General features: G+C 38.1%; 1 protein-coding gene across 1 annotated transcript in view; it reads right to left on the bottom strand.

Moving 5' to 3' along the window:
- The window catches only part of LOC144990241 (neuromedin-K receptor-like), a 37,752-nt gene that overhangs the window by 5,612 nt on the left and 7,022 nt on the right, over positions 1-25,118 (bottom strand). The window lies entirely within an intron of this gene.

Here is a 25,118-nt window from a genome sequence, read left to right as displayed (position 1 = left end):
AGCTGCTGCCAGGTGTTGCAGAGGAAGACCAGCTGCTGGACCAGTGTTTGCAAGAACAGTGAAGTTATATCTGTCAAATCCATCAGCTTATGGAAAAATAAGCACAATTCTGACACAATAAATTTTTAAGTTTAGGATAAAAAGAAATCAGCCAAAAAACCCAACATTTTAGTTGTTTTTGATTTTTGATTTTTGATTCGAAGTGGTTTATTTCAAGCAATCAAGTAAGAATAGTACACAAAAACATTACTATCATCAGTTATACATTCATAAAAGGACATATCAAACTTAGGATAATTAGACATAAAATTAAATATTGCTTGAAAGGGAGTGGAAGGAATCAAACTTATATAAACCCACCCCTGTACTACCGTAACAGTTTTATTAGATGATTTATCATTATCCGGTTACCAACTTTTATCAGACAGACTTAAAAGTTGTTCATAGAAAATTGAAAACTGGTTGATTCATTTTCAATTTTACTTTTTTGTGACAGTAAAGACCTAACTTGGACCGAACTGCACAGAAAAACATGATCACACAAACACCAAAAACTAAACTAAACCGGTAATGGGAAATGAATCAAATCAACCAACTGTTAAAACAATATCAGTAATTTACTGACCAAATTCTGACTCTAAGTTGAAGTTTCCCTATCACCTTCGGTTACTACAATAATAAATGCCAAATTAGGCTTTCTGTAAAATAGTCACAATTGTTCTGTTGGGTAAAAGTGAACCAAATGATCAAATAACACAGATGGTAAATGGTGTATTGTTGTATACTTGTGTAGCGCTACCTTCTACCTTCCTCAAAGGCCCAAAGCGCTTTACACAGTCCCATTCACCCAATCACACACTGATCACACTGATGGCGGCACTGCTGGCGCCGACCTTCCACCAGAGCCAAGGTGAGGTTCACTGTCTTGCCCAAGGACACTTGGGCATATGGCAGGAATTGAACCCAATCAGATCAGAGGTCGACCGCCCTACCGCCAGATGACTAAACTGCTTCACAACTGCTGATCAGCTCTTTCAGCACATAGAAATTGGTATGCTTATTTTACAATATGCTTTGGGTGAATTGGGTGAAACGACAGCTAAAGAAAGTATTAGATGTGATTTTATACAGTTTTTTAAATAGAGTATTAATTTAGATTTAAAAAGATTTTAAAAGAAAAACGTTCAATGAGAGAAATTAACCAAACTCTTGATTCATATAGTTAAAACAATGAGCAAATCTATCAAATCTGTCCACATTTAATTTCAATTTTGTGGTTTTTCGATTTATATATATGATCTTTTTGAGAGAAAAAAAACTTGTAATTCTTTTGTTTGTTCCTGGAGCTAGGATTCGCTGTAGGCTGTGACTCGTCAGAGGCATTCTGCACAGCACGCGCTGGGAAAGACTTCCAGAGACAAACAGACATCGAAGAGTTCACCATAAAATCTAAACAGAACCCCTCCTTTGTTTTAAGTGAGTGCTGCAAATAAGTTTATGGTACAACAGACTGGGGTGGTATCTGTGCTATGACTAAACAACAGTAAAGTTTTATCTATTTCAGATACGGTGCAATTTAAGGCTCCAATGTATCCTCTGAAGGATAAACCCTGACTTGTAGAAACCGAACCATATGCAGGTAATTTCTTTTTTGCAGCACATAAAATGCTCCGGACATAAAATGTCCGTGGTTCTGTTTTGTTACGTGGGATCACTTATGTTTCCACTGTTTGGAATGCCTGCTGATGATAAGAGTCTTTTCCAAACCTGCTGATGTGGCATTGTTTTATCTTCCTGATGCATGGTCATTGTGCATTGCTACCTCTTTGCAATGCTTTTTGTTCTTGTTGCCTGCTGCTGGCCTGTTAGCCAGGTCAACCTGGTGCATTAGACTTCAGTCCCATGAGGCTTTTTCTCATTAACCCCAAAAGAACCCAGAATGACGCAAGAGTAACAGAAGAACATCAGAAATGTGTTGTGTGCTCCACTTGGTCTGTGGTATATTTCACATAATTTTCTTTTTTTTGTGTTTATGTAGATGTATATATATTTTGCAATCAATTCATGAATTTATATATATATATTTCTGTGTAGATGTATATTTCTGTTGTTTGTCTTGTTTAGTTTTATTTGTGATTTGATTCCATGAAATAAGCCATTTCCAAATCCAAATCCAAAATTAGGTCTGGGTTCTTATGGGTTAAAAACAAATTTGATTGTTAAACATGTCACCAACTGTTTTCTAAAAGCAACGAATAAAAATAGTATTTGCTATAAGTACAGTTTGTATTAACCAGTATAATTTAAGAAATAAAGATCAATTCCGGTTTTTTGTTTATATTCCCCTGAAACAGACATTTTTTTGGAGGCTGTCCCTTTAGTTTTTATGTCACAAGTAGCCCATGTATTATAACAATAATAATAATAATGATAATAAAAAAATGATAACTATAAAGAAATTCATTCAGTACAAATGAGACTCCACTAATGAAGGAAGTGTACATCAGCTTTTTAAAACTGTAGTAAGGCAGCAGCATTTTTTTTTTACGTTTTGTCTGACCATCTCTGCAGGTGCTCCACCACCAAGGCTGTTTTAAAACCTTGAAACACCTGAGTGAGTAGAATACCCATAATTATTTTCTCGCACTTCCATTAACGCTAAAAAACATAGTGATAAGTGATAGTTTAGCATAAATCAATGTTCTGCACTATAGTGGGGGATGAGCACAGAGCTTAATTTAGCCTGAAAGAAATTCTTTGACAGGAAAATTTAACACACACACTATGAATATATATTTTTAAATTATTAAGATAAAACATTTTTTCATGTGGTTTGTTAATGACAACATCGTCTCTAAACAGGATTTACAGGATTCATTTTCTTCAGGAGAACTGACTGAATAATATTCTCAGATGAGCAGTGAAGCATCTCCCAGATTCAGCTTTAAAATCCAATTTCTTTAAAAACAATAAGTTTTAAACTACACTAGTCTCAGACAAAAAAAAGACATTGAGTAATTTTCAACGTAAAGTGATTCGGAAATTTGTGAAACGGTTTAATTTCCCTTTGAACAATTAAAAAATTGCCTTTTTAAAAGTATTGATTTCTTTAAAGTTTGGGTATTGATTATATATATATATATATATATATATATATATATATATATATATATATATATATATATATATATATATATATATATATATATATATAATCTAAAATTACATGCATCTTTAATGAGGTAATCAGAGTGATGTTTTCCCAACATCGTCATATGAGGTTATATTCATCATTTACCGCTGACAGAAATAGAAAAGACTGAAAGATTGCTTCCCCTGATTGGTTTTACTCGTTAAATCTGTGAAGTCCCCTTAGAAGATGACTGTATTGACATATAGATTGAAAATTTTGGATCATTACTTTAAGGTGAATTTTGATGTATTAAAACAGTAAAATTTACATTTAGTTTTAATAATTCCTTCTTTCTAAATGTAAACTTTACTGCCATGAGGCTTTGAGTTTGGCAGCACATTTCAGCTCCTCTGTCTGCATGTTTAAGCTCTCAGGAGGGTTAAACAAGGACAGCTGCTCTCAAGTTTGGGAGTTGACACTTGATATTTTTTAAAAGGCCAACCAAATGTGACCTGGATTATCAGCAACTCCAATAAAATTTTTTATTTTTGGTGTTTTTAATGTGTTCTTGGAGCTTTTTCTCATGATGGAAGATAAGGAAAATTAAGATTAAAACTGCATTTCTGAGTTTTACAATTGATCAAAAGGTTTTTAGAGTGGGACTTTGAAGGACTTTTATCTTTTCCAAAAATCTGGAAACTTCAGAGCCTGGATAGAATAATTAAATTCATGAAAACATTTTATATCAGACATCTATGACACTGATACTGTCACTCTATAAAAGACTTGTTAGTTGTCTGAACTAACTGATCGGGCTATAGATACAAACACTTTCAAAGCAACTTTTTTGCGTCCTAAAGTATTTATTCAAACATCCTCTTCCTAAAGACGGCTGCAAGGTGGCGCAGTGGTTAGCGCTCTTGCCTCACAGCAAGAAGGCCCTGGTTCAAGCACCTGAACCAGAACATCAGTGTGTAGCTTCCATGTTCTCCCATGTTCTCCAGGGACTTCAGCTTCCTCCCACTGTCTAAAAACATGCTTCATAGGTTAATTGGTTACTCTATTGTCCATAGGTGGGAGTGTGAGAGAGCACGGGTGTGTGATTGTGGCCCTGCAACAGACTGGCGACCTGTCCAGGGTGTCCTCTGCCTTCGCCCACAAGTGGCTGGGATAGGCTCCAGCAGCCCCATGACCCCAAAAAGGAACAAACAGATTAGAAGATGAATGAATGAATCGTCTTCCTAAAGCCCTCAACGTTCACCTTGTAGACCTTAGAGCAGGGTTTAGGAACCGGAAGCACGGGGGTGTATGACAACAATAAACAGTTGATAGGTTGTCTGTATATATTTTTCAGATTTGAAAGAAAATTTGGGTTTGAGTGACAATCTCTCCTCACAATGAGCTTTTTTTAAACTTTCTTTCTGTGCTGCCAAATGTCTGTGAAATATGAACACACTTTATAATTAAAATTATGGCTGATCGCCACTCTATTTACTGGGGCTGAAAAAAATGAAGAATGACGCTATCCAATGGTGAAAAATTTATATTACATTTCAACTTTGACCTACTTTTCCTTGTGCAATATTATTATAACCACACTTTTTTTAGTTAATGCCAAAACGTGTTTAAAAAAGACCTGCTGGGTGGTATTAAAGTTTACATTATAGCTGGTCATGGCACAGTTGTTAAGGAGAAAATTTCAAACTGGCACTTCATGTCATAAATATTGCTGGTTTAAAAGAAAAACTAAAAAGCTGCAGTGGAGTACCAAAATAAAAAATGAGCCTCATGTCAGCATGTTCAATTTCCTGTGTAGCACTTGGATTTCCAGATTACTGTATGAGTAAAGCAAGGTAAGACAATATGATTTAATCTTAACCTCAAGGTCGTTTTCTTGGTTGCTAGGAGACAAGATATTAATTACCAACCCCACCTGATTCATTTCAGATTATGAGAAGAAATATAATACGAAAGTATGGCTTTTAATGGCTTTCATTACTTTTTTATCAACATAACATTCTTCAATCCATTGACATTAGTTAATTTATGAAAAGTGCAATGCAACATACAATAACGAAATACATATGCAATATGTCATCATTTTAATCAAATTTCACAATTAAGAGCAGTACAAAATGTTAACACTGCAAAGAACTGGGTCTAAACCTTATGTGATGTCTAAGTGCACATTCACAAATCCTTAAATTAATGTATTTGAAGTCTGTCCTGGAAAAATCTCATATTAAAAAAAGACTACAGACAGAATATGAGATTGTTGGGGTGTAAATGAAGAGCACGATCAAGAGCCAAGAGTCAGTTATCTTTTTATCACTTTGATGTTTTATGTGTGTGAAACTACAGAAAGCAGATGATTTAAACATGGAAAATAAAAATAAAACTTTTAGTGACATGTCCAAGAATTTGTATGTATTAGTGTTAAATAACAAAGTCCCATTACTAATTGCTTATAAAAAATATGTTTTCAGTATTGTCAAGCAAGACACAGAAATAAACAGCAATCTTAAATAGTGTATGATGGCTTAGAAACAGTGGCTCTAAGAAAAAGTCAGGAGGCAGAGCTGGAGGTAGCAGAGGTGAAGATGCTGAGGTTCTTTCTGAGAGGGAAAAGGATGGGAAGGATAAGGAATGAAAGCCTCAGAGGGACAGCTCATGCCAGATGTTTTGGAGATATATGCAGAAGATTACGATAGTTTAAAGTTGTTTAGAGAGCGCCTAGCAAAAAGTTATCTATGTAACCCTTGTGCTATCCTAGGCACTTTAACCTTTTTCTTCAGTGATTTGTGATCTTCACTGGTGTCCATGGATTACATGAAATCCTCTCCACCTTTGTCATGGTAGGGAGAACACGTCAATGTAAGGGTGGGGTCATAAGATAGCACAAGGGTTAAGTGTAATACAAGTATACCTATTGCAGTAGGTTTAGGGGGATGTCATCTGGACTTGGTTTTAAAGTTAGAAGACGTTTCACCTCTTATCCAAGAGGCTTTGTCAATTCTGAATTAGCTGGTCGAAGAGCTGGTATATATGTTTGTAGTTACAAACAGAGTAATGTTGTGTACTCTATCCACTGCAAAGAGAACTGCAAGGAACGGTATATAGGAGAAACCAAACAACCTCTACACAAGCGGCTTTACCAACATCGCAGAGCAAACCCAAGTGGACCTGAGTCTGCAGTGCATCTCCACCTGAAGGCCACAAACCATTCGTTTGAGGACAGTGAAGTCCGAATTCTAGCCAAAGAGAAAGGATGGTTTGAGCGAGGAGTGAAAGAAGCCATTTTTGTCAAGAAGGATAAACCTTCTCTTAATAAGAATGGTGGTCTCAGGTTTATTCTTCCATCCATCTACGGCAGTGTTTTGAAACCTAAACAAACCAAACCAGGGTTGTTAATAGCTGAAAGGGATGACCAGTTTGGGGAGGGAGTCACTGGCTCCCCCAACCCCCAGCTGAGGACAAAGTACTCTTAACGACCCGAAACCATGTAGGCTAAGTAGACAATACCATCCAGTTTCAGGTCTGACTCCTCCCCCATGAGCGCATATATACCAGCTCTTTGACCAGCTAATTCAGAATTGAGAAAGCCTCTTGGATAAGAGGTGAAACGTCTTCTAACTTTAAAACCAAGTCCAGATGACATCCCCTAAACCTACTACAATGGAACCAACCTGGATGAATGAGAGTCTTCATAGACACAAGTATACCTAGTATATGCATAACCCTCGTGCTATCCTATGACCCCACCCTTACATTGATGTGTTATCCCCACCATGACAAAGGTGGATAAAGGTCAAGAGGATTTCATGTAATCCATGGAAACCAGTGAAGATCAAAAATCACTGAAGAAAAAAAGTTCAGCGCACTGTCTAGTGGGGTCCAGATGACCAAACGCCCAATGTTAAAGTGCCTAGGAAAGCACAAGGGTTAAAGTGAGGCACTATACCTGAGGTTTTTATATACAATCTACAGTATATGCTATAAATTTAGAGTGTTCCAATTTAGTTTGAAGAAATATTCATACTTCCTACACCAGAAACACATGGCCTATAGTATACCTGCTGTACTTACACTCAAGAATACTTAAATTAATCTACAAGTATACTATGTTTTGCTAAGGGGCAGGGCAGTGATTATGTTAGTGTCCAGTTTCTGCTTCTCCTTGTGTACGCTCCGCTGTTCCCAGGATCCCCTTCATCACATGCACTTGCTCACCTGCGTATTTAATGCTCTGCTCACCACCAGTTCTCTGCCAGAATGTTGTTGTCTCTCTGCAGCTGTCCTGCATGTTCGTTTGTATCCTGCTACTTGCTAGTTCCTGTTTTGACCCTGGTCTGCCCTGGAATAACCTCTAGCGCAAAAAAACGATCTAAGGCTGTTTTTACTTTCACTGTGCATTTGGTTGTTTAACTATTCTGACTTTTAACCTAGTTTATAATTGCTAGAGTAAATATTACTAAATACATTTAATATTTTGCATTACTTAATGATTTAGGCAAGGTAGTACGCAACACTTCTGAGTAAAATACTAAAGTATTTATCCTCATGGGATTCTGTAGCTCATATTATATAAGTATTCTTTATAACAAATACTGAATGTGGTTGCATGCAGCCCCTTGACTTAAGGTTTTTAAGTAAATCTGCAGAATTTCTTTTGAGTTCTGCCTGCCCGCTGCGTGTACTTCTGCCTGTTCGTTCTGGAACCACCCACCCCTAAAAGACTGGGGTTTCGCTGGAAGTCTTCTTGATGCTGCCCCTCCTCTGTGTAGAAGATCTGGTCCAATGCAGACAAGCCTAGTCTTCTGCCTGTATGAAAATGCCATCTTGTTTTTGCATTTGGGGGCTTCAGTTCATTCTAAGCAGTTTGTAAAAAGATGGTGAGTTATGAGCTGCCAGTAAAAAAGGGTAGAGGAAAACCAAAGAGAAGGTTTCTGGATATAGGAAAGGAAGACATGAGTGGGGATTGGTGTGAGCGAGGACGAAGCAAAAGTCGGGGATTGGATCCATTGACAAATCAATGGACTGGCGAATGAATCATTCATCATACACAGGCACATTGGTGATTAGGGCTGATTTACACTGGTCCAATTGGGATAAATCTCCAATCCGTTCCATTCACACAAAAAAATAGAGCAATTCATTGATCAATCGGAATGTTTACATTGCCTCCGTCATGTCTGCATCTGACATCTGTCTCTCTGCACCACAACACAAGAGTTTTATTTCCATTGATATGTCAATGGACTGGCAAAAGCCGAGGCAAAGTTGCGGTAGAAGGGCAGAGAACCGAAAACGGGTTTCAAAACTTCCTTTGTACTTTTAAAATAAAACTTCATAAAATTCTTTTTAATTTTTAAGGTTACTTGACATGGGGTGGCAGGACAAATCACTCCTCCGGGAGCCAAGGGGGAGGGGAGATGGACTGGAGATCCAATGGAGACACTGTAAACCAACTGACTGTTGTGAGACAAACTCCCCACACAAACTCCCCATATGTCTTCATTGAACCAGCGCCTTTCCATTCAAACTCATTCTACAACAAACAACCTCATTTTAAATTTAACCTCAAATTTGAAAAATCAAACATTCATTAAAATTCCTCTCTTGTATAATCTTCTCGAATATCAAATTTAACCACAGAGCTAAAAAATTGAGTGTAAAATTGGATCCTTTTACTGTGGAGTAGATGGCGACTCATTTGAAAACATGACGAGGCACCAAGTAACTGGTGATCTGGCTTTTCTTACTTTCAAACCCGCCTCAGATTGGCCATCAAAGGCGTTCCCTTTGGTTTCACTTCTGAATCGTAACCGTAACCGTAAGACGACTCATTTCTTAAAATGACCGACATTACTGAGGGAAGAGCATCAGCCAGCACAGATTCAAACAGGGAGTTTAAGCTATTAAGTCATCAAAGGGTTTCAAAAAGATCTAAGAAAAAAGGATTCTATAGAGTTTTCAACACACACAAAAAACAAAGTATATGTTTGTATATGTCGAAGGTTTTAAAAGTATTTTTGATCCAGATTTTTTACCTTATTTTGTCCTGACCAGGAGAAACGTACGATTATTTTTTAGTGTAATATTCAGACTTTTTGTCAGGTCTGTCGAGCTTGAGTCACAAGTGGGTGCCACAGAAGTGGCTGTTCATTTCATCAAGCCAAATGAGTTTCTGTGGCGCATAGATCATTAAGCTGGCAGTCTGATAGTTAATGCAACTCCGATGTCCTCATTACTCCAAACTGCTGTTTTTTTATTTTTTCAGTGAGGCAGTAACTAACTTTGTAAAGCTGATTTGGGGGCTCTCCTTATTGATTGATTGATTAAGACTCTTAAAGAATTTCAAAACCATGACTTGCCACTGTCTGCCTGTCCAGCTGATCAGTGCCAGAAGACATGAATCAGGGATTTGAGTTCCATCCATTTTGTTTGTAGATGTAAATAAAAGCCCATTGCTCTAAAGAGTCTAAATTGAGATTTATTGAAAGACCACAAGGAGAAATATTTTACCATCAGATCTGGAATGGTAATTTTATGGGTAAATCTGAAGCTGTCCTCTTAGTTTGAGATACTTTGAAACAATTCAAAGACTGCGAAACTGAATGCTCCAATAAGCACTCTTGATCTTTGGCTCTATATTGTGTAATTCCTCGCCTTAGTTCCAGTGGGCTTTGATAAGGGTGCCACTGATAGAAGGAAATGAGTGTGAAATTGGCTGCCACACATGAAAGTTTGCACTGAGTGTTTGAAAGATGATTGAACAACTTGATAAGAAAGATACAAAGGAAGAGTTTCAATCTATAGGAGTGACATTTCCCTTTTGGAAAGATTCTCCAAAGGTGTCAAATGTGACATGCAGTGCATGACATTTAGTTTTTGTTTTTTGACAATTGTATTCAGGTAACCAAAGATACAGTAATTGTGAGTATCACAGATACATTTACTGCCTGTATTCTTTTTCTTCAAAAAACAGTTTTTCTGCATGTGCAACCCCCTTTTTGCTTGAAGAGCGAGACAAACCCTTCAGAAAGATTACCAGTTCATCACGAGTGTGCAAATGTGTAAATATTTAGCTAAAATCTATGCAGAGTTGAAGTCTTTGATGTGACTTCTTTGACTTGAGTTATAGATTTATTATGGTTCATTTGAGATACAATAGGTTCCTCGTCATGAAAGGAGAATTGCCACTCTGGGAAATCTGTTAGCAGTGGAGAAGTAGCAAAAAGCAAACACATATTAATACATAGACAACACAAATGATGCAGACACTTTTATCAATACGGCAGTAAAAATGACAGCTTGTTAGGGAAACTGTAAAATTATGAAGTACATATTTTATAGTAATGACAGTACTTTAGGTAGAATATTTGCTTGATGGTCCAAAGTCCTTGCACCCACATCATCAAATAGAAACATGTGCTTGTTTCTTCATTTAACCTTCTATTGACCTCTATTGATGCAAAAATATATCCAACCACCTCGGCTTCAAAATATCCTTAATTTAGCATCTACTTGAAAGTAAGAACATAACAGACTGGAAATATATTAAGGCATCCAGGGGTTACGCTTAAGAGGTTTAAAAGTCCTACTTGAGTGTAAACATCACAGCGGAATGAAAACATTCAAGTGTTTTTGAAGCCAAATATGTGCACACAAGAAGATTATAGAAGTGCAGTACATTACACACCAAAGAAAGATTTTTAAGATTAATGAAGCAGATGAGACAGGATCAAAGCATGTGACTGAGCATCACAAAACCTAGAAACTGCACAACCCTCATGGGATGTCAAGAACTTGTCAATTTGAATTAAAAAACAAGACTTTAATGCACCTTATAGCAGTGGTCCTCTACCTTTTTTAGGCCTCGGCCTGGTTTATGTCAGACAATATTTTCCTGGACCGGGCTGTACGAGGCTGAGGTCTGATATTTTGTTTTCCTTAACTTTTGAAGGTGTAGTTGGATCAGTTTGGATCTTTGTACTCTGTAAAATATCTGCAGCTGCTTTAAACCATATTTGTTCTCTAGATTTCATGTTGGAACCATTAAAATGGGATATAGATTTTCTCTTAACCATAACTGTCCAAGTGGAAGTTCCAAAAGACAACAAATTGAGCCTCGTCCAACTTTTGAGGTGCGATGACAAGAACAGAAAAAGTCACCGAAACTGATATTTTCTAAATATAATAATAAGCGTGAATCCACCATTTGAGCAATTTTACTATCAGCCGGTTGCTGAATATTATGCATCATTATGGTGTGTGGAAACAATAACTTCATACTTGGATTTTATTTTGAAGTCGAAGGCTCTTCTCCTGTTTTGTTATTGGCTCTTTTCAAATACGTTTGTTTTTGGTTCTTTGCTAGCCTAGGTTGTCATTTAGCGGTTGGCACAGCCACTTTAAGAAAGCAGCAGGTGTGTGTTTGACACGTGATTGAGCGACTTGATATGAGTCGAGAGAATAATAATATTAATTCATTCAGAATTAGATTATAAATTAAACAGAAAAAGATGTAAATTGTGTTTTTGTCTCTGCAGCAACTGTCCAACTATCCAACTGACCGGTACTGGTCCAAAGCTGAGGGTTGGGGACTGACATTGTAGGAAATTATTGAGAAAGTATTAATGCTTTAGCTAAAGCTATTGATGAGTTTTTCCTTGTTTTCATTTAAGTTTACAGGAATTTTATGCCTACTCCTCAATGTGTTATAATCTTAGTCATCTGTGATTAGAAGCCTTTTTTACCAAGGACAAATTACACCAATTTCCTCTTCTCAGGGTAAGACAGGTGTGTTGGCAAGCTTATCCAGAAGTTAACGCAATATGCAAAACGTCCACAAATCAGAAAATAAAAATACCAGTTTAATTTTGGTTCAAGCCTCAAAACTAATTTTAGTGTAAATTCAACTATAGATAGTTACATTTCAAATGTAGGTACCCTGAGCGCAGCTCAAACCTGCTTATTGCAAACTCCCTGCAAAGTTTCTTTAAAAAATTATTTTGTTTTTGTTAAAGCAATTGCCTTCAAACTATTAGGAAGTGAACATAATCTATTACAGGTGACCTTATAGAAACAAATTAGATTTAATGTGCTTATTAAAACACTTGAGAGATGTTCTTGCTCTTTACTTAAATGACAAGCAAATGAGGTGCTTTACTTTAGATAGAATCTAAGAATTTCATTATGACCAGAGGAAATGACCCAGTGAAGATGATGCAAATATGCGTGAAGACAAACTTTTCCCAGCTCTAAATGCTCTTGAATCGCCTCAGTAACCTCTGCATTCATGCTCGAGTTTCACAGCGAAATCCTGTTGGAGATAAATGTGTGGATGTGACATGAAGCCTTTCAAGAGATAACAACTATCCATTGCAGTTCACCTGCAGCAAACTAAAACTGAATAAGATAAAAGACTGAATTACAAGCCAGTGACTTTATGATCTCAACAATTTTCTCATAAGAGCCGGCTGGCAATGGACATGCAACAGCAAGCATGTTGGGGGGGTGGGGGGTGGACACAACCCAGAAAGATAGGATTTATCAATTTGTGCTCACATATGAACTTCAACTCAAAATATACCAATGGAACTGGGGCAGAAGCAGGCCAATACTCAAACTCTGATCTTATATCAACTGGATTCTAAAGGAGAATCTGATGTCTCACTTCTAAAAGAAAAAAAGGGTCAACCTGGAACACAAATGGCTGCTGGAAAATGTGTCTGTGCACAATTTTAAAGGCCATTTTGGTTAAGAAATTGAAAAGGTGAGTAGAAAGGCCCAATGCAGCATTATCTGTCCAAAACGTTAAGTGCCCTTCAGTTGTTTGTTTGGGTGAAACCCCAGGGAGAAGACAATATTTCAACATTTGGAATTTAAGCTTGGAGCAAACACCTAAAGAGGACAAAAGTAGTTCTAGGTCTGTGGTAAACCGTGGTGAGCAGCAATCAACCCACTCAGATCAGTTTCCCCCCATCAGTTATGTTCATGTAGACATTTTTACAGCAACAATCTAAAAAGGGGCTGAAGTGAACGGCCATAAGTCACTCTTGCTTTCCGTCTGAATTTTCCCCTCCCCTGTATGTCACTTGGAAAATTACCACTGGGAGTGAGGGACAGAATAAAAACAGGAAGTGGGAGGGGAGAAAAATGTATTGGTAGGATGCTGATTTCGAAGAGCAAAAAAGTAATGGAAGCGAGCGAGTAATGAGAAGTTTAATGCATAAACTGAGTTAGACTCTAGTTAAACAAAACTGTCTCCAGACTTACCCCTGCAGCAGATTAATGTCTCTTCATTATTGCAGTAAATGAATTCCCATTAGTTGACTTAAAAGCAAAATGTGTCCAGCTGGCAAATCGTATTACTGAATGTAGCTGAGCATAAAAGCTTGAGACAGACTAAACACTCAAAGCTCAAGACAAATGCAAATGAATAAGTGCAAACTTTAAACTACATTAAACATTCGATGTAGCCGCAATGTGAGGGAAATGGGATTTATTTGTCATTAGTTGTCAAAAAGAAAAATATTTGTGTAAACTATTTGGTCACACTCTATTTATATTGCCTTTTTTATTCAATTCTAAAAAGCTATGTGTGTGCTAAATAAGAATATAGCATATTAAGGCCATGTCACACAGCCACTGAGTACATTTTGCGCAAATTGCACAGATGAAAACTGGTCATACGTAAACATATGTAGAAAAAGTCAGAAAAGTTGTGATCGTTACGTGAAAGGTTCACAAATGTTTCAAGAATGATCCAGACACTTCGCGTCGGACAGTTCCGCCTTCCTCTTAATGTATACTTTGAAGGCCATTAACCCGCTTATACCATGGTCACTTACAAAAGAAATAAATAGTAACCCGTTTTTAGTCATTAATTCATGTTTTTTTTCCAATTTGGATCGCTTTTCTCACATAAAGCGGACTATTTGTTACGTGGTCCGGCGGGTTGCGCCGCACCACCGCTGCAGTTAAGACTCAGCGACATAAAGCGATACATATATGCTGATCTTTCCGATGAGTAGAATAAAGAATCAGTTCAGAGAGAAAGTTCACCTCTTATCGCTTGTTTTTGTCCAATTGATGAAGCAAAAGGTTGTTTTAAAGAAGTCAGCGCAGTGATACAAAACATTTAAGCTATAGGTGACCGGATTATTCACCCGGACCATGGCATAAATCAACTTATACCCTGGTCCGGGTGAATACTTGATTCTGATTGGCTGCTGGGTGTACATTAAAAAGTGATATTTCACAGGATAACCGCACGGTGAAAAAAGAAGTTCCGGTCACCTAGCTTAAATGTTTTGTATCACTGCGCCGGCTTCTTTAAAACAACCTTTTGCTTCATATTAGACAAAAACAAGCGGTAAGAGATGAATTTTTTCTGAGCGACCATGGTATAAGCGGGTTAATGGCCTTCGAAGTATGCATTATCACTTTCCCTTCGCGTCGGACTGTTCAGGTTTCCACGGCATGTGTTAAAAACTGATAATGCATACTTCGTCGGCCATTAACCCTTACATAGAACCCTTATGTAAAACTACTAAAAATAAGCGTAAATTCTCAACCAATCCAACATTTTGAACAGCTTAAAACCAAATTCACATAAAGACCTATCGGCCTAAACCCTCAAAAGACATCTGGGCACATTGACAAATGGCACGGGCATAAACATTCATTAGTTACATATGTCACACATGTATCACGAAAGACTGATATGTCATACGTGGAAAGAGCATAAAATGTACATAACCCTTGTGCTATCCTATGACCCCACCCTTATATTGACGTCTTCTCCCTACCATGACAAAGGTGGATAAAGGTGAAAAGGATTTCATGTTATCCATGGACACCAGTGAAGATCACATATCACTGAAGAAAAAAGGTTCAGAGCACTGTCTAGTGGGTCTAGATGACCCAACTCCCAATGTTATACCTAAGATAGCAAGGGATAATGAAGTTGATATTTACGTTCCTTCTAGACAGTGAACTATTTCATTAAAAATAAAAAGGCGTTAAAACAGTGCATGGTGGAGGATGGCCAGCCTCATTTGTCACTCTTGCCACACAGTTTTCCCTTTTGCCTCAATCTGACAAGTGTTTATGCTTTTGTCTTGCAAGGGAGAGTTTCAATTTTCATTTGGAGGAGCAGCAACAAAACAGGCTGTGCTCCGTGACAGGTTTTCAGAACTGCTCTTGACCCCATGCAGTGATTTCCACTACACAATAGTGTCTGTTTTTAATGAGGTGCTTCCTCAGGGTCAGATAATCAAGGACGTTTATTATCGGGTTTTTTCTGTCCTGTCCCTGCACACAGTAAGTGCTCTGAAGTCTCTAAATCTTTAACTGTTTTGCATGAAGGGAAAAGAAATAAATACAAAGATATGGTTGCAAATATTTGACCAATTTCCATCATGGTTTCTTGTCGTTAGCTAATTTCCTTACATAAATGTACATATTTTACAGTTAGTGAAATATGGAAGAATAGGTGACATGAAAGGAAATAAATAACCATCAAAGGATTTTTGCATTTGCCTGCATAAGTAATTAAAACTTGGGCGAAGGAAGGACTGACTATAGGTGGAGCTTTCAATAAAGCTTCTAGACATGGCCTTTCAAAGCTGCTTTACAACAAGTCATTAGTGCTGCTCTGCAAAATGACATTTTGAATGAAGAGAACCATGCGTGAGCTTCAAATAGAGCACCTGTAGTGCAAGACTATGGCACTGTGGATTAAGTCAAAGGATAGAACCAGTGGTTCTTGCTTTCATTAACTGTCACGCTGTGTGACTTTTTCCTGTTTGTGAATGATTTTTGAGATTTTTTTTAAATGCCAGTTTGTGCTTATGTTTTTTTTCTTTTCTCAATGGTTATTTTATTAAAAAAAGATTATATTCTTTAAATGATTACATCAATTCTAAACCAAAAATAAACATGAAAAACAGACAAATATTTATAAGAACTATTGTTATATTTTAAAGTCACACTCCGATTATCTTTTGATCCTTGTAGTCTTTAATTAAATCATGCCATTTTTAGCCAAAACGAAAAAAACGTATCATTTTCTAGAACATAGTTTCTGGCAGTAAGTAATTAGTAATTCACCTCTGAGTTTCCCCTACTTCCCATCATCTAAGAAAGAGGATCTGTTTGTCTGCAAGTGGATGCATCAGAATGGAGCAAAGAAGGGCGCTTGTTGCTGTCAGGTGGGGAGCATGAAGGACCCAAATTTCAGAGACGGAGGGACATGGTTCCAGGGCAAGGGGTTTATTAAACTAACAAAAAGCGCTGTCGAGTAGAAAAAAAACTAAACTCACTGTGGGCAAAACATGAACACATGGGAAGGGAGTCAGTGAAGAGACATTAGAGACATTACATGAGAGACATTAATGACGTTAATGGACCAGCACAAGAGGAAGGCAGAGACAAGACTTATATACAGAAAAGACAGACAAGACACAGGCGAACATGATCAGGGCAGATTGGGACCAAGGAAGTTAAACTCAAAAACATGACAAAACAGGAAACCTTTCAAAATATAACAGGAAACAGAACTCAAACATGACAGAGACCAAAACAGAAAGCAAAAACCAATACAAAGAAACCCAAACCATGACAGTTGCCTGCTGTTCTACATCAGTGATAATCTTTTCCAACCGTTTTTTGGTTCCTGATTCACAACGATTATGAATACTTGAATACTCAATAACACATTTTTAGGTTTCATTATCCTTATATACAGTGTATGTCCATCATCTGTAACCCTTGTGCTATCCTAGGCACTTTAACATTGGAAGTTGGGTCATCTAGACCCATAGACAGTGCGCTGAACCTTTTTTTTCCAATGATTGGTGATCTTCACTGGTGTCCATGGATTACATGAAATCTTTCCTCCTTTATCCACCTTTGACATATTAGGGAGAACACGTCAATGTAAGGGTGGAGTCATGGGATAGCACAAGGGTTAAAATGGCACAAGAAAATATTAAAAACACCAAAAACACAATTTTCATTCGAGTGAATATTAAAGCTATGAAAGATGCAGAAGTCACTTTTCTTTTTTTAATCTTTTTTAATTTTATACAAACGTGACAGCTGCTGCAACTGCACTTAAATTAATTTGAATATTCATATGAACTATATTTACCCAGACATAAAATCTAATAATTCTTAACCATTGTTAAACCAAATACGGCCACAGCCGTAACAACCATTTAACATTTTATAAACATGTATTTTTATGTATTTTTGTATTTATAATTTCTCTTATTGCTGTAACAATAACAAGAAAATAACAATCTGCCAAAATTAAACTAAAGATTGCTTTGACAGTAAAACTATGTTTTTTAATTTATTTTTATTGCCTATAGACATAATCAAAACTAAAATCAAACATGGTCACTGAGATAACTGAGATAGAGCCCTCATTGTAGTATATACGAGGACAAATGCTAAATTTGTTGGCATTACCCAGCATGCAAGACAGAGCGCCTTACAAAACCGGCCTTTCGGTTGTGAAAATCTGTTTGATGATGCTGCAGTGATGTTCTGTGCAGCACAATTAAGATGAGCGTCTTCATGCATTTAAAAGCTTCTCAGGTGTGAACACATGATTAATGGTTAGCTTCAAGTGAGTAAGAAGTGTTATACTGGAAAAACTAATGTGAGAAGATGTATCCATTACTTACATGAACATTTCTTAATGATTAAATGTCAACAGCGTAACAGATGTTCTTCTCTGCACATTCTGGACTGTAAAAAAGGAAAAACTAGTTTGCACTATGATGGAAAAATGGGCAAAAATAGTTTTAAAGTACTTCACTTTAAAGCCATAGAAAAGTTATTTTCAAAAAATGTTTTTACATTTTCAGCTTTTTCACAGACTTAAATTTTGATATCCTTGATATTTACCTTTCGTTACAAAAATGTGTATTGATTTATAGTGTTTAGTCGCAGGTTTGCAGTACAAGTAAAAAAGGAAAAAAAAGCATCTTCTGAGACACTTTGCTTAGTGATGCTTGACAGTATTGCTTGGGGCTGTCCTCTCCTCTCTGTAACCTGTACTGTTCAGAGCTAGTGAGCTTTCAACTCTTGAACTGCCTGACATTCACTTGCTCCACATCCCGTAAACCTGTGATAAGGACAGGACAGAGGCTGAAGGATGAATGTGCGTCACGGAAAACAACATTTCGTCAAATGCGACAAATTGCCTCCGAAAAACAACTTTTCCATTCCAGCAGTACTTGAGAAAACGGCTTTAAGGATGAAGACTCATTTGCAGGAAAGCAGACGAATCAATCAGACAATTTATGCTATTTAACTATTGATCAGCTCAATCACTTCGAAAGGACTCCTAAGAGAAATAATGGTTAATTGAAAAAAATTGAAAACTGTGGCAAAAACCAATGCTGATTTTTAAGAAAGGTGTGTTCAGAAGAAACAAAACTTTATGTATTAAAGGATACTTGGAAAAATGGCAGCATGTGGGTGTTGTACTAAGAACATGCTGTAGGATGACGACAGAAACGTTCTCTATTTTATAAATGGAAAGGCATTGACGTGATGTCAACAGTGAGCCTGACCCCTGAGCTAAAACTGTCTGCTTCAATGTTCTGTCCTCTTTTCTATCTCATAAAGACTGTTGACCATCATTTCTAATCAGTTAATGTAAAGGAATTTGTTGTATGGCTATTTTTTTATCTGATGCTTGTTGCTCAATTAAAAAAAGGAAATAAAAAAAAGAAAGTGCAAGAATGTTTTATCATGTTGGTTCTCTTTTGTACTGGAGACAAATAGACTTCACATATATTTAATATCTAAATTATTGTAGGCCTATACCTCTTGTTTTTATGTGTTACTTATTTGAAGTTGATCTGGTTACTAATCTCTGTGTTTACTTGTTTGTATGTTAATCCTTTTACATTTTGTTTTCAGTGTCTTCCTCAGAGGGATCTTCCAGATTGAGCCTTCTCAGTGAACAGGGGGAACTCCCGGGTTTGGCTCCTTGCTTAAAGTTCGGGGATCCTGTGTTTGTGTCCTCTGTGAACATGAGTGGGGTGTGTGTGTGTGTGTGTGTTGGTGTCACTGATGTGGAAAGGTGCCAAAATATTGTTTCCTCATTTAAGTATCAAGTCTGATTTCTATTTCTCATCTTAATTGCTTAATCTTAATCCATAATTGCTGTATTATTTTGTGTTTGTTAGTATGTGTTTTAAAGTTGTCCTTTTTATGTTTTGCTTTGGAAAATATTTTTATGTGAAGCACCTTGAGCTACATTTGTCATAAAAGTACTCTACAAATTAAGTTGGATTTGATTTCTTTTGTCAGGAAAGACAAGTCTACATATTTGTTTTACAGAACGTAGAAAATTTTGGAAAATTGTGACGTTCTTACAAAGTTTCATCTTTCCCTTTTGGCTGCTATCATCTAATCATATCCTTTGCATCCTTTTCACACAGACATGCTACCCCTATGTCCTCCATCACTACACCCATTTACCTTTCTGGCTCCAACCTCACAAGCCTTTCCCAACGTTACCATTGTACCTTCCCTGAACATGTCTTCTACACCCTTCCTGTCATTCTTGCTGACACTCTTCTGTCACACCAGAAAATTTCCTCCACCCCATCTAACCTGCTTGTTCTCTGATCTTTTTCTCTTTACCACACTATCTGTTTTTATGGACTACTACTCCACCTTCATTTACCTCTTCACCTTAACCGTTCCACTTGAGTCCCTCACATTCTCCCACTGATTTTCTGCATTGCTGCAGCTGATGGTCACTTCTCTCCTTTACAAAGGAAACCAGCACCTCTCTAGATGTTCCTCCACCTGCTCCCTGCTCTCACCGCAGATGACAAAGTCGTCTGCAAACATTACGGTCCACAAAGATTATTGTTTAACTTTATTATAATCAGTAACCCAAAATATTAGATCCAACTTTAAAGGACTGCTCAGTCTCCCTGGATGGCGTAAGTATAGCCCCCCATTCCACAGTTAGAAACCTTGGGGTTTTATTTGACCAGGATTTATCATTTAAGGCTCACATATCTCAGGCGTGCAGAACTGCTTTTTTTCACCTGCGGAATATTGCTAAGATCAGAAATATACTTTCTAAGAGTGATGCTGAAAAACTCATCCATGCATTTGTTACGTCTAGGCTGGATTACTGTAACTCCTTGTTAGCAGCGTGTCCTAAGAGTTCCTTAAGAGTTCCAGCTTGTTCAGAATGCACCAGCTAGATTGTTAGCAGGAACTAGCAGAAGAGATCACATCACTCCTGTGTTAGTTTCACTTCACTAGCTCCCAGTTAATTCTAGAATTAAGTTCAAAATCCTCCTGTTAACCTACAAGGCCTTACATCAGGGGTCGGGAACCTATGGCTCGCGAGCCATATATGGCTCTTTTGATGGTCACATGTGGCTCGCAGACAAATCTTTAATTATACTTTTTTTTTCATTAGACCAGTCCTTCTCGGGCGCGATGCGATGCCAGAGGCGCGCAGTAGTAACGGTGCTTGGAGAGAAAAATCAGCGCCAGCATTATCAGTTTACTATTATCTATTATTTCACAGAGTTTGTACCAGCTGGAAACCTGTGAATTGCCGTGCCTAAAACTGCGCGCTCCCGTCTCTGAGAAAGAGCGCGCAGTTGCGGGGACGGGATGTGTGAGGAAGAAAGCAGAGGGTGGGGGTGGGGGGACAGGCAACAGGTGAATCGCGCAGGGATTGTAATAACATAAAACCCACTGCCTGTCACTCACTGCAGCCTGTGAGTGTGTGTTTGACTCCAGGTCTACATGTGAGCAATCTGTCTCACATCTACAGAACATTCAGACCTATGATCACGTTTAAAGTCTCAACGCCTGCATGAAGCAGAAACTCACCACGTATCAACCAAACTAGACCATCAGCAGAACTACCACGAGAAATACTCATCATTTATCAGCAACAGCATAACAATGTTATTCAAAAGAATCCACAGACTTATTGTACTTTAAAAATGTTGAAATTACATCAAATGCACATATTCACTTGTACATTTAGTTTTAAACATATTGTCGCGGACTGAGTTTAACTTGGCTGTTGGGCCGCGTTATAAGTTCTGGAATTCATTGAACGCATCAAGCAGAGATTTGATTGGCCCTCAGTTCTGTCGCTAAGCCTGTTGTTAGGTAATCTGGACCAATGGGGTTCAGCTATGGGCCGAATAAGGGAAATGGGAGGGCTGGAGCGGGAGCAGGGGAATATAAAGTTGGGAGAAGCGCTTTCTCTCGTCTCGGCAGGGGAGATTCAGGAGTTGCTGAATTAATTGTACGGCGTTTGTTGTGGTCTGCAGTAACCAGAATAAAGAACCTTAAAAGAGGTTAAGTCTCCGTGCCTCAGTGTGGGAAAGGGACACTACATAAATGTATGGCTCTTTTGAAATTACATTTAAAAATATGTGGCGTTTATGGCTCTCTTGGCCAGAAAGGTTCCCGACCCCTGCCTTACATGGTATGGCCCCACCCTATATTAAAGACCCCAAAGTCCCTAACCATCCAAATAGAACACTTCGCTCCCAAAATGCAGGACTTCTTGTGGTTCCTAGAATTAGTAAAAGTACATTTGGAGGTAGAGCGTTTAGCCACCAAGCCCCTGTTTTATGGAATAAGCTCCCAGCTCATGTAAGAGAGGCCGACACGGTTTCAACATTCAAAGCTAGACTAAAAACATTCCTCTTTGGACAGGCTTATTGTTAGACTAGCTAGTATTCTGAGATTACTTAACTTAATGTTAATGTGTTTAACCCTTGTGCTATCCTAGGCAATTTACCATTGGGAGTTGGGTCATCTCGACCCACTAGACAGTGCGCTGAACCTTTTTTCTTCAATGATTTGTGAACCTTACTGGTGTCCATGGACTACATGAAATCTTTCCACCTTTATCCACCTTTGTCATGGTAGGGAGAAGACGTCAATGTAAGGGTGGGGTCATCTAAGATAGCACAAGGGTTAAATTAAACTTAATAACACTAACATTAGTTGTTAGTAGGCTGCTAAAAGTTTGAAGCAGGGGTAACTATGGTGCACTGGGGTTCTGTCCTCTTTTCTCATCTACTTCTACTCTCCTTCTCTCCTGTATTCTTGATTATTATTCATCATTTAGTTCTCCATGCCTCTGTTTGGTGCAGTGCGATTCATGTACTGTCCCTCTTTTCCAGATTCCAGTTAGCTCATCCGTGCTCTTGTACCTGACCGTGTACCTCATCTCTGGCTCACCTCTACTACTGCTCCTGCACCTGGCTGTGGATCCTGCCTCTGGCTCGTCTCTGCTCTGTACCTGACTGTGTACCTCGTCTCTGCTCCTGCTCCTACACCTGGCTGTGGATCCTGCCTCTGGCTCGTCTCGCGCCCCCAACTGTCCCCCCAACTCCGTCTGGATGAAGCTTGTCTGCTGGTCTTTAAATATGTAGTTGTAGGGTTAGATAAGTTGATTCTTCTGTATGAATATTTATATATATTTATATATATAATGTATGAATATTTTTGAATAAAAAGTTAGTCCACGAAATATACTCGCAAGAATTGTTCTTGATTCACTGAACAAGGAGAATGAGGTCGGTAAATCATAAAAATGTAGCTAACATGTCATTTTTATCTTTGGCGCCGAGTTAAAGAATTGCTGCTGTCTGTCATCCTAGTTAAATATTCACTGAATTAAAGATTTATATTCTCAATGTGACTTGATGGATCAATAGATGTCCGTTAATAATAAAAGGGAGTCCTGTAGACCTGTTGTTCTAGTAGATACTGAGAATCCGGGGTGAAGGTTTTGTGCAATGTCAATGTCTTGCTGTCAATTAAATTCAGGAAAAATCATAGTGTTTCCCTGCAGATAGGCACACAGGTATATTATTTACTCCTTGGTCGAAGTCTTTTCTTTAAGAAAAATTCTTAAGAAAGCTGCAAACTCTTCAGGATTTGAGCCATGGTTCTAGGTATGCCTATCGAAGAGCAGTCAAACCCACAAACCCCTGAAGACACTGTTGATTTTTAGAGCTCGTGCCTGTCTAGTTGCATTGACTATAAGTGACAATCACAAAGGTCGCACACCCTAAAGGTTGTCCTCCCTGAAATGTTGACAGAGCGGCAACACTCACACACCCAGAAGGCATTGTTGTCGATTCTCCAGCAAATGTTTCACTAAAATTATACTTTGAAATAATTGTAAATTAACATTAGTTCCAAATTTGTCAAATAAACAGCTGTGTTCAAACTTTTGTAAAAGTTAAAGTTGTAAATCAGGTAAAAAAAGGGGGAAAATGTATGAGCCAACTAATCAACTATTATGTTTTAATGGCATCAGAAAAGCCTGTGAAGGATCAGACGGGAGGTTTGGGAGTGCTTTAAGCAAACAGACTGACACAAATCATGCATAACAAAGCAGGTGACACTTTCATTACTAAGTAATCACTAACTGTATATGTCAAGGCTTAAAGGGCCAGTACCATGCAAAAATGATTTATTTGAGTTTTTAAGTGTATTATAATGTTCATTACTGACGGAAAAGAAACCCAAAAGCGGTATTTTGTTTACGAATTTCTGAGTATTCCTCTAAAAACCTGCGCTCTGAGCACCAGTCCCTCCCAACCAACGAAAGCAAGCAGGTTCGTCACGAGTCGAGCTGACGTAGACAAGTGAGGAACAGCCCCTTTCAGGAAAAGACTGTGCTCCCAGCACCGACCCCAGGCTAACACACAAAAGCACTTTCTCTGTGGAGCTAACGGCGTTTGGCAAAAACGCTTTCTGCACGGAGCGAAACCCAGTGGATATTGTTTATTATAAAAGGCTTAAGAACGGCATGGTATGATTGACTTCTTGTTTTGAATGTTTTTTGAGCACACAAAAGCAGCACAAATGATGACAACTGAAGAGAAACCTTTTTTTTTTAACCTAAGAATCTGTTCCCCTGACACCACTTCAACAAAAAAAAAAAACATGACCAAAACAAGACTCCTGTGACGGTGGGAGTTCACATTTACTCCCTGCTGCTGAAAGTGATAGACTACATATGTATGCACTTGTTACGGTACTCAAAAACATGCCCTCATGTTTTTGAAGTGTGTCTGGGGCTAAATGTTGCTGCATATATTTTCAGGGGTAATTGCAAAAACAGGAATGGTTACCAAGTGGCACAGCGAATATTTAAAGGGCCTGTATCCAAAAAACAATCCACCATTTGAGATTTTAACCCTTGTGCTATCTTAGATGACCCCACCCTTACATTGACGTGTTCTCCCTACCATGACAAAGGTGGATAAAGGTGGAAAGATTTCATGTAATCCATGGACACCAGTGAAGATCAAAAATCATTGAGGAAAAAAGGTTCAGAGCACTGTCTAGTGGGGTCTAGATGACCCAACTCCCAATGTGAATGTGCCTAGGATAGCACAAGGGTCACAGGTATTATAATGTTCATTCCTCACTATAAACAACCCCAGAACAGTAATTTGATCCATTCATGCATTTCTGAAAATTCCTCTAAAACCCAGCGCTCTGAGCACCAGCTACTCCCTATCCACAAAAACAGTGAGTTCTCGCATTCATACGTATGAGAGTGAGGGACAGCCCCTTCCAGGAAGAGTCTGCGCTGCCAGCACTGCCCCCAGGCTAACACACACACACCCACTTCCTCTGAGGAGTTAGCACTGATCAGCAAAACGCATTTGTAAGGCCCCCCAGTTTGCACATCCATCTTTGCAAATGTTTGGATGTTGTTGTTTTCGTGAGCAAAACGCAGACGCTGCCAAGGCCAACTTTAGGTTGACATCATGAAATGGCCGCCACCCAGATGGAGCGAAAGCCGGAGGCTCCAAGATCAAGTCGTCTTACTTCCAGGTGGAAAAATGAGCTGCAAAAATAACTCATGTGATAGAAAAATCGTTTTTTTGTGTGCCAAAGGTAATATATTATCATATATATGGATATTCTT

This window comes from Oryzias latipes (assembly GCF_053564925.1).
Source record: "Oryzias latipes strain Hd-rR chromosome 1 unlocalized genomic scaffold, Olatipes_Hd-rR_3.1 chr1_Y".
Taxonomy (NCBI): Eukaryota; Metazoa; Chordata; class Actinopteri; order Beloniformes; family Adrianichthyidae; genus Oryzias; species Oryzias latipes.
This window is presented reverse-complemented; position numbering and strand designations above follow the sequence as displayed.